Here is a 10,068-nt window from a genome sequence, read left to right as displayed (position 1 = left end):
ATGGGGGTCCTCCCCCAGAAAAATGTTTTTGGACTAGATGCAATTTCCTGAATTCTGGTACATTTTAACAGGTTATTTAGATACTTCTATATAACAAAATAAAGCCAGCCTACGAAATAAAAAAAAAAGTAAATCATGCGTAATTTAAAAATAACTCAATAGGCTACTTGGCTACGCAATAAGGTTTCCATTACAGCACCGCAGACGTTCAATGAACGCATGAAAGCTTAAAGGGGAGTTTTACAGTTAAAGGGGAGTTTTACATAGCCTAGCGTAAACCTATAGGTTATTATTTATTTGGCGTACCTATAAGGCTTTTTACCTTATCAAAAGTGAGGGGGATGACTGATCTCTTCAACACTGCGGGGGATTTGGCGCTTGTCACTGTGTGTGTGACAGTGCTACATTTCACAGTTATAACATATGCTACATTTCACAGTTCAGAAATGTTCAAAAATGTGTTTACATTTCAGCACTCCATGAAATTATGCAGAAGTGGTCACCTGTGTTATTCAGCTAGTTTATTTAAGATAATATATTGGTCATTGTAATGGCCATAGCCTATAGCCTACATGCTATTACTTTTTCAGGATGTACCCATATCTGCATGATGTGAATGTTTGCATATGGCTTATGTCAGGCTTTATATCAATATTTGTGTCTCGTTATTTGATTTTCTTCATATTTTTGCATTAATGTCACTAGGACTTTCACACTATTCTTTCTCTAGTAGCTGAGTAGCCTCAGGTGCGCATGTAGACATAAGGCCGAACATGCAAGCGCCAATGAATCGTGCTCTCACGACAATCACGCCGTTAAACTTAAATAGGTTAACATCACTCTAAGTTCGCCTTCAAGCAAGGAAAACGATGATTTGAAGACATCTGTTTCGTTGGAAGGGCAAGGGGTAGCAACAGGGCAACACAGAGACAGGCCCGATGGCAGGGCTGTTATGAGAGTATTAAAATATGGGATATTCTACGGGAAAACATTAAAACGGCAAGACAGCGGGGGAAAGTTAAAATACGTGATAAACACGGAAAAAGTTGGCATGCAGTGTTTCGGTCCCCGTGCACAGGGATTATTTGTCATATTATTAATCACATATGATTATTTGTGAAATTTTGCAAACAGGCGCAACACATTTGAAAAGGAAGGACTGGTAGCATGCAAGAACGTTATCACAGTGTGTGGCTGGGGCGCGGGCGGAAGACAGCGACAATTGGCAGGGGAGGGTCATGTCTTTTTTAACAATTCTGTCGGAGGGTCATTGAACAATTTCTAGCAGGCAAGAGAGGGTCATGCAACTTGCAACTGAAGCACTCAAAATTCCTCCGGTGGCCCCTTCAATAAATAACGAACAGTCCCTAGATTGCTGCTGGGCTTATATGTCTTGGTTCATGTCTGTCATTGCCGTCAAACGTAGCCTATCTCGCGGTTGCATCCATTACAAACAAACATGCAATGTGAACGTCTGGGATTGGGGGAGAGCACTAAATGCTCTACTGAATAAGCACGAAGTCAAACCTTTAAATGAAAAACACTCTTTAATAATCAAAAAAAATAAACCGCTAATGAAGTAAACTTGTGACCATCAAAAATCTGGTGAAGTCTGTGTAGGGTTTTCCAGGCTCCATTTCTTTTTACGAGACACCACCGGCTCACTTGAGCCATCTACCGGTTGTTTGGGTTGTTGCAGCGTCTCACTGGAAAAATACAAATTAAAGTCGCGTGATACCGCGTGATCCCACGCGCGGACCGCGAGTGAAGTTGGCCAAGTCGAAGCACTGCCCACTGTATCTATTATCTAATTCATACTGACTAACATTTAAAAACATGTTAAATTATATATATTTTGATAAATAAGTCGCACCTGACTATTAGTCCTGCCAAGGACCAGTTAAACTATGAAAAAACTTATAGCTGCGACTTATAGTCCGGAAAATAGGGTACATACTATATATGAGCTGACTGGTGAACAGCTCTGGCCCTGATATGGCCCTGATAAGACCCTGATATGACCCTGACAAGACCCTGATATGACCCTGACTCCTTCAGTGGCCCTGACATGGCCCTGATATGACCCTGATATATGGCCCTGATATGACCCTGATATGGCCCTGATGACCCTGATATATGACCCTGATATAACCCTGATATGGCCCTGATATGACCCTGACTACTTCAGTGGCTCCTGTCTGTATGAGACTGAATGGAGGTTTGAGTCAGAGCTGTGCTTGTGTGTGATGCCTGAATGAAGCCATCCCCTGTGTGTGTGTGTGTGTGGGGGGGGGGGGGGGGGGGGGGTGTTTGCCAGGTCGCCAGCCAGCCCCACTGCTGTGTGTGTGTGTGTGTGTGTGTGTGGGGGGGGGGGCAGCCCCACTGCTGTGTGTGTGTGTGTGTGTGTGGGGGGGGGGGGGGGGGGTGGGGGGGGGTGTTTGCCAGGTCACTGCTGGGAGAGGGATAATCTCAGGACTCTCCCAGCGAGTGACCTGGCAAACACCCCCCCCCACCCCACCACCCCCCCCCACACACACACACACACACACACCTACACGCACACACACACACACCTATATGCACATCACGCACACACACACACACACACACACCTACACGCACATGCACACACACACACACAAATATACACACACACCACACACCTACACGCACATGCACGCACACACAAATATGCATACACACAAAACACACATGCATACACACACACTCAAATGCGACTTATAGTCCGGAAAATAGGGTACATACTATATATGAGCTGACTGGTGAACAGCTCTGGCCCTGATATGGCCCTGATAAGACCCTGATATGACCCTGACAAGACCCTGATATGACCCTGACTCCTTCAGTGTGGGCCCTGACATGGCCCTGATATGACCCTGATATATGGCCCTGATATGACCCTGATATGGCCCTGATGACCCTGATATATGACCCTGATATAACCCTGATATGGCCCTGATATGACCCTGACTACTTCAGTGGCTCCTGTCTGTATGAGACTGAATGGAGGTTTGAGTCAGAGCTGTGCTTGTGTGTGATGCCTGAATGAAGCCATCCCCTGTGTGTGTGTGTGTGTGTGGGGGGGGGGGGGGGGGGGGGGGGGGTGTTTGCCAGGTCGCCAGCCAGCCCCACTGCTGTGTGTGTGTGTGTGTGTGTGTGGGTGGGGGGGGGGGCAGCCCCACTGCTGTGTGTGTGTGTGTGTGTGTGGGGGGGGGGGGGGGGGGGGGGTGGGGGGGGGTGTTTGCCAGGTCACTGCTGGGAGAGGGATAATCTCAGGAAGTGTGGTGGAGTGGCAGTAATAAGGAGACCTCTCTTGTATGCACACACACACACACACACACACCTACACGCACACACACACACACCTATATGCACATCACGCACACACACACACACACACACACCTACACGCACATGCACACACACACACACAAATATACACACACACCACACACCTACACGCACATGCACGCACACACAAATATGCATACACACAAACACACATGCATACACACACACTCAAATGCATACACACATACACACACACATGCATACGTATACACACTCACATGCATACACACACACACTCTGCACACATTGGACAGCTTCCTGTTCATGTAACATAATTGAGTGCATTTGTTTTCAGTTGATTCAGATATGCTGATTTTTTTTTTTACCCATTACATTTAGAACAAAATCTTCAAATGTGTTTTTTATGCATGTTTACTTGTAAAAACATACACCCCCTCCTGAAATAAATATTTCATTTATGCTAGTAATGACTGTTTATACAAGTAATGACTGTTGTCCTGCACAGCCACAAGCCGGTCTGTACAAACCTATTCTGTGTGATTGAAGTGCATAACAAAAGTTATAATAAAAAAAATAAAAAAAATAATAATTTTGACATTTGGTCTGTTCTCTTGAACTACATTTAGTTGCATTACAACTGCTTTCTCCTAATCACCTCCTGCAACATCATTGGTTAGTATTTTACACATTGCAACATCATTGGTTAGTATTTTACACACTGCAACATCATTGGTAAGCATTTTACACACTGCCTCCTTGTTCTCCAATCATTACAGCCCCCTGTTCTATTATTGCAAACAATGAAAAACACAATGCATGATCCCTATCAGGGTATTACAGCAGATCCATCAGGGCTATCTCCTGACCCCTCCCTCCCCCACTGCACTATGAACATGGGATTTTTTATGATGTTCCCTGGCTCCGTTTTCATTTTAATCACGACAATGGGATCACATAATCCGTCGGAGAGAGCCGGTTGATTGTTCTGATTGAGTTTCTTTTGTTTGGCAGATATGTAATATGGCTAAGAGGATTTGAGGGCGTAGATTGTGTGTTTTAATCATGTTTGCTGAGGTAAACCACCGGTAGGCCACTGTGTTGGACATGGAGTGAGCTTTACGTGTCGCCCAGTGGGGGCGGAAGGGCAGGCTCTGTCGAGGGGGAGATGGGAACTCGGAGTTAGTGCAACAGCAGAGGGCACCGTGCACAGTGTGTGTGTGTGTGTGTGTGTGTTTATGTCTCGACACATTGTATTCATTCACACTCAAACTTGGTTCATTTGGTGTACTGAATTGGAATCAGTGTTTAGCTGGAGAGCCGTTCAGAATAGTTAATCATGTTTAAGATCTCGGTTTTTATACTTTCTCTTATGTGGGGCTTTGGGTTTCTAGACACAGAGAGTTTGTGCTCTCACACAAGATTTTGGGTTTCTACACACAGAGAGTTTGTGCTCTCACACAAAGAGTTTGGGTTTCTACACACAGAGAGTTTGTGCTCTCACACAAAGATTTTGGGTTTCTAGGCACAGAGAGTTTGTGCTCATTAGCACAGCTGGTTATGTCGTCCATCAGCCCCCCCCCCCCCCCCCCCCCCCCCCCCCCGCCCCATGCGTCTGTGTGGGGGCCGAGAGCCAGAAGGAGGCGGCCAGTGAAAGCCGCGGCCTCAGCTCCCTGACAGTGAAAGCCATGCGCAGGCAGCAGAGGGAGAGGGGATCAGGGGGCCTGCCCCCCCCCCCCCACACACCCCCACCCCGCCCGCCCGTTAATCTCCACAGTGGAAGGCTCAGCCATGAGACGCCAGGTCCCTGAGCCACTTCAGCCAGTGATCCGCCACAGACACGCACGCACACACACACACACACACACACACACACACACACACATATGCAATAGTCGCGCGCACACACACACACACACGTACATGTATGAGCAGTACATTACTAATTACTAATATACAACAAAGATGCTTCACATACATCATCAAACAAACACCGTCTACTAGACACATCTGGATTTATGTGTAACTTGCATTGTGTTTGACAGTTTCCTTGCGATGATAAACTCGGAGACGATGGATATTGATTAAGCTGCTTTATTCACCTGCATGGGTCAGGAAATACAAGTTTAGGAAGGGCATGAAGATCTGGTCAGCAGTTAATTTCCTTTCTGCCGGAAAGGAACACATTACTATTGCTATACTAAGTTTCTAAACATGCGACTAATTCCAATTACTGTATTATAAAATTATGAGGTGTGTCAATAAAATAATAAAAATAAATTCCAAAAGGGAATAATGTGGCATAAGAACATGAGTGTGAATGTGTAAAGCAAACTAGTTACATGCATCATCTGTATCTAATATGAATACATTCTTACATGGCTGATCATACAGTGTGATAAAATACATAAACAATAGGATATGAAAACATTGAATTAGAGAGTGAATTCGATATATACCACACAAATACAAATACTACTTCATCAATTTTCATTGATAAACACCCAAAACAGCACTCATAAAAATAGTCATTCTAGATTGTGAATGCTAGCCATGCCAAGAGTGGAACATAAAACATTCATGGGTCAGGAAATACAAGTTTAGGGAAGACATAAAAGATCTGGTCCACCTGAACAAGTTTGAAGTTTGCACTAAGACCGAGCTTCAACAACCGAGCTTCAAAGTGAAACGAAAATACAAAACCAAATAAAAAATGATACAATATAATTATAACACAACTTTTAATGACTTTTAATGTTAACCCTCTTATCCCTTGCCCAGCTTATCTGCAGCAGTTAACTTCCTTTCTGCTGCAGCACACCCACGATGCAACTACTGTACAGAAGAATTACAAAACTAGATGTACCGCATAACGGTACAAAATATTACCGCCGCTCAGTCCTGTACATCCTCTCCGCAAAAATAAATCACACTTGTCAATTTGTCTCCATCTCCTACTCCATCCCTCACTCTTGAAACGTTTGTGTATGCTTGTATATGCGTGCCTGTGTGTGAGCGCACGCGTGTGTGCCTCTGTGCATGCGTGCGTGTGAGTGTGTGCGTGCCTGTGTGAACGTGTTTGTGTGTGTGTGTGCATGCGTGTGTATGGAAGCCCGTTTCCGCCACTTGAAAAAAAAAAAACTGCCAGATACTAAGTCAAAATTATGAGATTTAAAGTCATAATTATGAGATTTAAAGTTGTAATTGTGAGATATAAAATCGTAATTATGAGATTTTAAGTTATAATTATGAGATCTAAAGTTGTAATTATGAGATTTTAAGTCAAAATTATGAGATTTAAAGTCATAATTATGAGATATAAACAGAGACTTTCTAATGAGGAGACACAGCACTCAAAAAATCCTCCATAGAAATGCACGGGGCTAGTTTGTAACGCCAAAATGTGTCAGATTGGCAGAGTGTCGTAATAGCAGCATATCGGCAGTGCCGGTTCAGACCTCCATGGGGCCCTAGGCAAAATCCTGCTAAGGGGCCCTCTCACCTGAACTCTGAGGGACAAAATGTAACCATTTTTTAATATATATTATCTGACACCTCAGTGCTCCCAATACAATCATCCCACCCCCATTTTGATATCTACGGAAGTTACCAAATATAGTGTTTTCCCTATAAAGGACCTTTACAGCTATAAATGCCCAGTTTTAGGGTATGGGCTGTTTGCTTTTGATGCTTGCTGTACATACAAAATAATACAAAACAAAAAATAACTGCAGTTTTTTCGAAGTACAGTTCAGTTATAGTAAGCTACAGTGCAGTAGCCTAGTATTTTGTGTCCAAAATACTGCATTCCCTGCAGTATTTTGTGTCCAAAATACTGCATTCCCTGCATAACAAATGCAGGCTAAATATTTCCTCCAAAACTGCGGTTTTAATACTCAGAAATCTGCAGTTTGACACTTTTTGAAGTAATGCAGTTATTTTTTTGTAAGGGTCTGGTTGTGCTAGTAGCCTACTGGCTGAGGCTGACTGTTCTTCACCTGTGTGTCTGTAGTAGACTACTTGCCAAAGACATAGGTACTGAACTGGCTGTCCTGATTCCCTTCAATATTACCGCTCACACCACGAGTCAGAAGCATGCCCAAATCTGCCCAGAATTCATGTCTTTGTTGATGGGGATGGAGTTCGCTAAATATTTTAGAAAGGAAACTGATACCTCATACAAGTGTACTATTCCTACAAAACAACTAGATACTAACAATGTACATTACATTACATTACATTTGGCTGACACTTTTTTAACCAAAGCGACTAACAACATGGTAAACAGTAAGTTTTAGAACAATTCTCACAATTTTAGGACAGTTTAAAAAAAACACATTAGAGTACAGTAAGAATAAGTGCGTCGGTGAGTGCTGTATTTTAACAGTTACTTGTCAGTTTAACGGCTGGTGAGTGCTAGGATCAGTAAGACTTGTTGTAAGTGTTGCTATGAGAGTAGATGTTCTCTAAAGAGCTGGGTCTTCAGGAGTTTTTTGAAAGTGGAAAAGGATGTCCCTGCCCTTGTAGGAACTGGCAGTGTGTTCCACCAACGAGGAACAACAGATGAGAAAAGTTTGGATTGGCTTGAGCGTACCGGTGGTAGAGCTAGACGTCGTTCGTCAGAGGAGCGCAGCGGTCTGGAGGTAGTGTAAGTCTGTATGAGGGCATTCAAGTAGGTGGGAGCAGAACCGGAGACTACTTTGTAGGCAAGCGTTAGAGACTTGAATTTGATGCGGGCCGCCATAGGTAGCCAGTGTAGCTGGATGAGCAGCGGGGTAACATGTGCCCTTTTGGGTTGGTTGTAGACCAGGCGCGCCGCCGCGTTCTGGATCATCTGAAGTGGTTTCACTGCGCAGGCTGGGAGACCTGTCAGGAGGGCATTGCAGTAGTCGAGTCGTGAGATGACTATTGCCTGAACCAGAAGTTGGGTAGCATCTTGAGTCAAGTAAGTCCTGATTTTCCGTATGTTGTAGAGTGCGAAACGGCATGACCGGGCGACTGAGGCAACATGATCTGAGAAGTTTAGTTGGTTGTCAAGAACAACTCCTAGATTTCTTGCAGTCCTGGTCGGTGAAACAGACAGGGAGTCAAATTTGATGTTGATGTCGTGGTGTATGGTAGGTTTAGCTGGGATGACCAGCAGTTCAGTCTTTGAGAGGTTCAGCTGGAGGTGGTGTGCCTTCATCCATGTAGCTATGTCTGAAAGGCAATCTGAGATCCGTGCTGAAACCAGGGGGTCGTCAGGTGGAAAGGACAGATAGAGCTGTGTGTCGTCTGCATAGCAGTATGAGAAGCCGTGCGAACGGATAATCTGTCCCAAGGAGGTGGTGTAGATAGCAAAGAGGAGGGGGCCCAGCACTGAGCCCTGGGGGACCCCTGTGGTGAGATGGTGAGGTGCAGATAGCTGACCAAGCCATGATACGTTAAACGAGCGCCCTGTGAGGTAGGATTCAAACCAGGAGAGAGCAGCTCCGGAGATTCCCATGTCAGCGAGTATAGAGAGAAGGATACGGTGATTAACCGTGTCAAAGGCAGCCGATAAGTCAAGCAGAATGAGTACTGATGATCGAGCGGTCACCCTGGCTTCTTTTAAGGCTTCTGTTACAGACAGCAGAGCCGTTTCGGTAGAGTGGCCGCTTTTGAACCCAGACTGATTTGAATCCAGAAGGTTGTTCTGTGAAAGGAAGTCAGAGACCTGTTTGGAGACTGCTCGTTCAATGCCTTTGGATAGGAAAGGCAGTAGTGAGACAGGGCGGTAGTTCTCGACTTGAGCAGGGTTGAGAGAAGCTTTCTTAAGTAACGGTGTTACCCGGGCCATTTTGAACGCTGTTGGAAATGTGCCGGAGGTTAGCGAGGCATTGATCACATGTGTGATAGCTGGAGTGATGGTCGGGCTGATGGACTGAAGTAGGCTCGTAGGTATAGGGTCCAGCGAGCATGTGGTAGGACGGCTGCATGTCAGGAGTCTGGACACTTCACTCTCGGAGAGAGGCGTGAATGCTGAAAAAGATGTTCCAGCAGTCCCTAGAGGTTGTAGGAGTGCGGTATCTGAGTCAGATGCGTTGAGTGGGCATGTAGAGAATTGACTGCTGATTGCCGCCACTTTGTTTGTAAAAAATGAGGCGAGGGTATCTGCATTAAGGCTGGATGGAGGAGGAGGCAGCTGAGGGTTGAGTAGCGATTTGAAGGTTGAGAAAAGTTTTCGAGTGTCTGTAGCGCTGTTGATTTTGTCATTGTAGAAAGCAGTCTTAGCAGCAGTGATGCTGGCTGAGAAGGAGGTCAGGAGTGTCTGGTAGTTTTTGAGGTCGTCAGCTAGTTTGGATTTGTGCCATTTCCTCTCCGCGGCTCTGAGTTTGGTGCGCTGTGATCGGAGGGTATCATTTAGCCATGGATGAGAATTTTTTGATCGAGCTGGCCTTGTGGTAAGAGGGCACAGCTCGTCTAGACATGAGGTCAGTGTGGAGCAGAGCGAGTCAGTGGCTTCATTAACCTCCAGAGAGGAGAAGGTGTTGAGTGGAGGTAGACCGGAGGCAACCACAGAGGAGAAGTGGAGACAGGTTCCGGATGTTGCCGCGGAACGTGACCATCGGCTGAGGAGCCGGAGGCTGTTCTGTCAGGCTGACGTTGAACTGGATGAAGAAGTGGTCAGAAAGATGGAGAGGCGTCACCATGAGGGTGTCTGTGCTGCAGTTCCGAGTGAAAATCAAGTCAAGCTCTTTGCCAGCTTTGTGAGTCGGT

This window comes from Alosa sapidissima, chromosome 7 (genome assembly GCF_018492685.1).
Source record: "Alosa sapidissima isolate fAloSap1 chromosome 7, fAloSap1.pri, whole genome shotgun sequence".
Classification (NCBI taxonomy): domain Eukaryota; kingdom Metazoa; phylum Chordata; class Actinopteri; order Clupeiformes; family Clupeidae; genus Alosa; species Alosa sapidissima.
The sequence above is the reverse complement of the archived record's forward strand: the minus strand, read 5'-3'. Positions refer to the sequence as shown.